At 32.7% G+C, this 7,611-nt stretch overlaps 1 pseudogene; it reads left to right on the forward strand.

Annotated features, from left to right (window-relative positions):
- Window positions 1–1,937: 1,937 nt before the first annotated feature.
- Window positions 1,938–5,743, forward strand: LOC125857093 (uncharacterized; annotated as a pseudogene).
- Window positions 5,744–7,611: the final 1,868 nt, after the last annotated feature.

Here is a 7,611-nt window from a genome sequence, read left to right on the forward strand (position 1 = left end):
CTGGCGAGCATGTATATTTCATCCTATTTCGTAACCAAGCAAGGTGTTCATCTGGGCGTCATTCCTGAACACTAATCACCTCAATTTAATGGGTGGACCAGCTCTCTATATTCTCTGGTCTATCTAATCCCTCCTCGTTCGATTTCAAGATTAGACACTAGATTTATTTTATGGTGCGCAAACATAAACTAATAAAACAAGAATATAGAAGTAATTTAGATTGACAACCGAAAATCAATTCATAAAGCCTCAAACATGCAGCACCTAATTCATAGCTACAACCCCAGAAATAGGGCATTTAGCTACTCATGCTATTGAAAACAAGAAAATACTATAGTTCATGCAATTTTCGGAAAATAGAAGAGTTAAAGGATTTAAACCTATTATAAACTTGAATTCTTGCCCTCCTCACTAAATCAAAAGTCGAACCCTCTTTACTGGAGCCCTAAGGATCTATTTATACTAATAGGAAAAGTTGGAAACCAATCCCACTCAAATTAGGAATCCTATTTGATGTTAAAAACTTGGAAAAGTCAGAGAACAGGTGGCGTGTCGCGCCCCTTATTGCGCCAACAGGTTTCTTCACTCGTTTATCTCCTGGCGCGCCGCGCCAAGCAGAGCGCCTGGGTAGCGCCTCTAAGGTTTCCCTTCTGGCGCGTTGCGCCTCTCAGTACGCCTCAACAGGTTCTCTGAAATGCCACCAGTGGCGCGCCGCGCCAAACAGTGCGCCAACCACTGGTGGTTTTTGACTTAGCCATTTTCTTACTTCTCCTTGCTCCTTCTTCCATCAATATTTCCTGAAACAACTAGTCACAAGTGTAAGGATGCAATCATCATAAGTTAAACTAAAATTCAAGCTAATAACTCAAGATCGTCATAAAACATCATCACTTCGTGGGCCAATTTTGACTACTTAGGTATACAAATATGCCTAAGATCACTTGTCAAATAGCTGGTAACACTTGTTCGTGTTAATTTGGAAAACAGATGGAAAAGATGTGTAAATGAGAGGACACATCATATATTTGGAGTAACATTGTTCCATGTTCTATCTGATCTTTTCTCCCGCACTCGAATGTTTTGTGCCAATGGATAAAGTGGAAATATAGATTTAAATTGATTTGGAAGTTGGTTTTTCGATATAAAATAGAGCTTTAAGTGTATGACAACTAGATCATTGTTTAGGCTGCTTGTGTTGAAGTTGATAAGTTCTGGGTCTGGATTTGGAACCAGAAGTGGTCATTGGTGTAATTCATCTAAAATTCAACTGATTACTACCTTGCTTTGATATATAGTATGTGAAATTAATCTTTAATTCAACTTTAGTATGTAGTAACGCATTTTTAATCATGTTTAATACATATGCAGGATCGTAAATTCTGGAAACATTCGGATGTGGTGTATATTGCGAGTACGTGGTCATCTTACACTAATCATAGTGTCATCGACCAAATCAAACTGTCTTTATCTGATAAACAACTTGAGTTGTTCAGGAATACATGTTTTGGTTACTTTCTTGACCTTCCAAAAGCGAGCACACAACTGCAAGTTATTCATTGCCTTATAAATAGAGAGTTAAAACACACACAGGATGATGTGTTTGCTATTGAAATAAATAACAAAAAGTTATTTTTTGGTCTTAGAGAATTTGGAATAGTTACCGGCTTAAATTGTGTTAGTGATGGCACTCCTATCAATGTTCCCGATTCTAAATGTAGTTTGTTGAGTAGTTATTTTCCGGAAAAAATTACTGTTGCAAAGAGTCATCTACGTGCGTTGTTTCTAGCTAAAAAAATCATAGATGATGACTCAACTATTTCATCGGCTATTCTCTTCTTCATTAATGATTTTTTATTTTCATATGAGGACAACGAATACCAAATTAGTAATAGAGATTTTTACCTTGTGGAAAGTGGACAATTCAATTCATCCGTGGGGTTTAGATGTCTACAAAAAGTTGTCTGATTCTGTGAGACATGAGCTTAAGTCAACCCATAAATACTATAGATTGGGTGGCTTGCCTCTTGCTCTTCAAATTTGGATATTTGAGTGTTGTTCAAAAGTTGATGAAGATATAGCTATTCGGGTTGCTGACTCAATTCCAAGATACTTGAATTGGAAGACAATTGTCGAAAGTCCATGACAAAAATATATTGAGAAATGTCTCTTCATGCCTACAAAAAATAAGGTATTTGTACAAAGTTAATACATTTTATGGCATTGTTTAATTCAACTCAAGTTACTATATCTATTTTTTTTTTTTATTTGGTTTTTCAGTTTGAGAACATAGTGGCTAGTGAAGATGAAGTATCTAAATTCAGGCTTCCTGAACCTCATGATTACAATGCTGAAATTTTGAAATTGGAGCCTAAAGGATCAAGTCATGGTCTAAACATGTTGACAAATGAAGTTATAGAATTGAGAAAAGAACTTGTAAAGGTATATACAAACTTGACTTTAGGCTTTTTTTTTTCTAGAACTTTTATATTTTAATTTTTGTGTTATGGTTTGATATCTACTAGGTGAATGAAAATAACAAAGCACTTGAAGAGAAGATTGATTTAGGATTTAATCAAATCATAGAATTTGTGGTGAATTCTAACAAACAATTATTGGAGGATATTTCTTTGTTGTTTGCTAAGAGTGGTGGTAGCAGCTCTGTTATCCGAGAAGTCAGGGAACTATCTAAGAAGCAGGCTGGTGAGACGTTTTCGGGTGGATTAGATTTTAATGGAGGTTTCTTTATATTTTCAATACATATCTGTTATAGTCATAATATACTTTTAATAAATAGTGTATTATATTCTTGTTTTCTTGTCCAGTAACTTCTTCCAGTTCATGAAGAAGTGACAGGAACTCGATATTTCATTTTCTAGTTCATCTTTTTGATCTCTCGGTGGATTACAAAATTGATGTCATGTCACAATTTTAATATGTTTTTCTTATAATATGTGTTAATTACATATACAACATTCTCTCCCTATGTTAATGCATCTGTAAATGAATCAAGAGGGCACAATACTCATGTTATGAGATCAAATAAAAATGAAGAATCTTAAGTGCTTAAAACTTCAGTTAGATTTGCTGACATTGAAAATTTTGAAAGAGTATCAAGTAAAATAGGTAATGAAGGGTTTTATACAAATATATTACATATTTCATATATGTTAATTCAACTCTCTTATTTTAAATGTTTTTGTTATGTACAGAGGAAGATGTTGTAGGAATTGCTATTGAAAATGTTTTTTCAGAGGTTGTTGCTGATATAAATGGTATTAATTTTCTTAACCTCAAATGAACTTCTTTCATTTTATTTTAATAACATTATTAAAATATTTACTTTGCTTACAGTCCAAGAGGTTGCTGATGTGAATACAGTTGGGGCGCAACCTTATGGTAATGTAGCCAACAAAGCCAATATAATTAAGTGTTGCATCTGTTGACTGTAAATTAATCAATATGGCTATTGTATGCAAATGCAACAGAGGATTGTCAAAAACCTTTGCATACTCTTGATGATTTTATTTTTCTTGATGAAGATCTTTCTCAAATCAATAGGACTGAAGAATCTTTTCTAAAGAAACGAGCCCCTGTTGATCCAAACAAAAAGAAAGTGACACCGAAGAAACGTGGCAGAAAGAAAAATCCATGAAAGTTAATAACATCTCCCTACACACAACATTTTGAATTTGGAGGAACTTTATGTGTAACACGTCAGTTTTTTGAGACAAAACATCCTTTTTCATATGCAACTGGAGGAAATAATGAATCAGATTTGATCGATTCATTCACTAAGTGGCTTTATATGGGTACAAAGAAGAGGTAATTCATTTTGAACTTTGTTGGTTAATTTGTTACTATTGAATATTTTACATAATTCATAATAGATATAACTTTAATTCAATCTACAGAACTCTCTCGTTACCTTAATTCATAATAGATACAAATTTCTTAATTCACTTTTCTTTAGTTTCCTTAGTTACCTCTTTTTTATTTGTTGCTGTCCCGTTTCAGAGTATTTATGTTTTAATTTTTTTATGTTTTGATAGGGGAAAGAAACCTTATACAGATGCTCTTAATGTTATCAGTCCAACATTTGAATTAGGTATTTGTAATGTAGCAGAAAGACACTGGTTTTTCAAATTGACACATTCTGGACAAGAATGGTGTGATGAGTTTAGTTGTATAAAGTTTAATTGGACGTCAATATTTGTTATTCATAACACTTGCCATTCTAGGAGTCATACTACCTCTGCTGTTGAATTTCCTGAATGATTTGTCTAGTGAGCACCTTTGTGTTTCTTTGCTTGGGTTGAAAAATTCTGTAATTTCTCTCTTGCCATATGAAGTAGATTATTGCTATTGCTTGTGTCATTTTATACACTTAAGTTTCTATTGCTTTACTTGTAGCATGCATTGTAGCCCACTCTAGCTATTCAGTTCATCCTGTACTAGCTGCTCCTATTGATGGATAACTAGTTCAATAATTTATGCCAAATAACATTAGACTGAATATGTGTTGATGTGTTTCAGATTCTGTATTATATAGTGAGCAAATTGAATCACTATGAATTCCCCATTGTTCTGACTTGTCCTTGTTTTTCAACACTTCTTTAGGTAATTAAGAGAAATATTTGTGACCAGAATGCTTGGATAGAGGTTAGAACACATTACACTAACTATAGTCTCCTTGAGTAAGATAACGTCTTACTGTCCACGTGTTTATCTTTCCCAACATTTTATCTATAAGTGGTTGACACTGACTAACTGACAACTTCTTGGAGACTAATTGAATCTTGTGAATCTTGTGTGTTGCAATATCACCTACTAAGTTTTTTGAGGTTAATTGAATGTTTGTTTCTTGAGACTACTTCTTCTTTACATATCAATTCTAATTTTTTTTGCAGCATATTGATGTCATTTTCTATTATCTAAGAAAGAAAGAAAAATATGAAGCCAACAGTAATGTTCGGTTTACGACAACTGATTATGTGTTCAAGACAAAAATTACTACTTCTTTCTTTCAACTTTGTGATGCTCATGAGAATAAGAAGAACTATAAAGTAAAAGATTCTAATGATATTGTCTGGTATATATATGGACGTCGTTTGTTGGCAAGCACTTCGTGGGATAAAGTGGATTATATTCTTTTTCCACTAAACATTAAAGAGGGTTGTCATTGGATTCTTGTCGTGTTTGATATTGGGCAAAGGTCTTTGGAGGTATATGATTCATTTCCGGCAAGGGATGGGGTGAATTTTGAGATTAAAAATATTGTTGAGATGCTTTCAATTGTTTTACCATATTACTTGAGCGTGGTCAAGTTCTATGATAAGCGTCCTGAATTGAAGGCAACACCGAAATACAGTGGGATAGATGAGTTCGAGAAAATTGAGTTTCATTTCATAACTAAAGGTGTTCCCAGACAACAAGATGACTCGTTGTAAGTATTATCAAATAGGTATTCTTTTTTGTATTAAGTAGAAATTTTGATAATAATTTTATATTGAAAATTTTAGGGACTGTGGAGTCTTCGTTGCTGCATTTGCAGAGTTTGTAAGTAATGGCAAACATATTCTAAATCAACAAGTAAAGGCAGACATTCTCCGAAAGAGATTTGGAGCTATAGTATGGGAATATGCAAGAAGGAAGCAAGCGAGTGACCTTCAAAGTGAAGACGAAAGACCAGATAGATAAAGAAATATAGTTATATTAGTTAGTATGACTGTGAAAACTATATGGTGTAAAAACAGTTTGTAGTTAGTATGACTATGAAAAACTATATTGGTCTATTCTTAACTTTCTGGTTGCTTAGCTTTTATTGAGCAAATGTGTGCTAGCATGTGATGGTACTTGCCTGCACGAAAGATATTTCTTTTTTTCGTATTTGGATATTTGCGAATCTCGTAATTAGGTGTAGATTGTACCAATTCGTATTTGGGTGTTTCAACAAAGATTCAACAGCAATAAGAAAACTAAGCATTGAGGTAATCAATAGTTAAAATAAGAGATGCAGTTCTAACTAAACATTCAATGGGAATTTTAAACAATTACTAAGTTGCATTTTATCGAATATCATTTTTAGATTAAATATGTAATATAAAAATAACAAAAATATTAAGTAATTATTTTGAACTAATAAAATATAAGAAAAGTCAAGTAGCTAGTCTAAAAATGTAATTAAGAAATACTAGCTTGTTTATTAAAATTTAAATTAAAAGAATACATATATTTTTTGTAGTTTTCGAATCTTTTAAAATAGATTTACTAAATTATGATGAAAAAATATATTTAATGTAGACCTAGAAGAAATATTTAAGAAATAAAAATGGTGTAACACCTTATGTTCGGTCAAAACTTACATGTCTACACTCATACATCACATACAAGGTCTGAAACTGAAATACAATAAATCAATAAAGGTATCTCAGTCCTCGAAACATGAGGACTCAACGATTTTCAAAGTCTATGAAAATTATTAGCCACGAGTACGGGAGGTAGGAGCGTCGGACCCAACATAAGTGAAACAATGTGGACACAAGTATGCATTAGTAAATGTAATGTACTAAGTATGAAACAATATGCATAAAATAGGCATGATAGCAGGAATAACTTAAAATGAGTAGGCATGATCATATTGAAACATTTGAAAGCTTGATAAAGTAATGACATGAGAATCATGGAACATAATCAAATACATTAACATAAATGACATAAGAGAATCTTGAAGTAAACATAGTCCTTTTATGGGATATTAGCTTTAACAAACAATAAGATCATCGTGAGAGCTATATCATAGATTTTGGTGTATCCCTCATATTGAAAGAAGGGAATCTACTTTCCAAGGTAAAATCCGTACACATCATTATTTTCTAAAGTGGATCCACTAGCTATGTCATTTAAAATAATTCTACGGGGGCACATACTTCGGGACTAGATATTGCTGCTAGAGACTATCCTCTTTGAGCCTCTTCCTCAAGCACTCTTGGTGCTAAGTTTTAATCCCAACGGAGTAGATAAAAGTAAAATATCAATAGAACATATGAAAGGCAATGATAATTACCAATCCACTCTTTCAAGATCAAAACATAAAATAGCTCCTTAAACATAATTCAACATGGATGAGAAAACGTTTCACCAATGCAAAATTTTTGTGAGAAATTCCTTTCACAATCATGATCATCATAGTAAGTGAGAAATCCTTTCACAATAGCATTGATACTTTCCTTTAAAAGAATACCTAAATCAATTACAATAACTTCATAAACATTCATATCCTCACAAATTTATAATCCATAGGTTCATGAGTTCAGGGTACGTTTATAGTTAAAAAATCATAATTTAGGCATGGGTTAACATAATTTCAACTTAATATCATGTATTAACATTGATTCATTCATTAGAAGACTTAATCAAGAACAATCAATCACAATTTGAATAAAACCCATAAAAATTGGATTGAAACCCTAACTTCATCAATTGAATTGAGATTTGAGAAATTGGAAGCTTTGGGGACCTATGGAAGAATTGATTCCATGGGTGAATACCCACATACCTTTCTATTGAAATCTGAAGAAAGATGGTGAATTTGGAGGCTTGAATGGAACCCTA

The sequence above is a fragment of the Solanum stenotomum genome, chromosome 2 (assembly GCF_019186545.1).
Source record: "Solanum stenotomum isolate F172 chromosome 2, ASM1918654v1, whole genome shotgun sequence".
In the NCBI taxonomy this organism is placed as follows: Eukaryota; Viridiplantae; Streptophyta; class Magnoliopsida; order Solanales; family Solanaceae; genus Solanum; species Solanum stenotomum.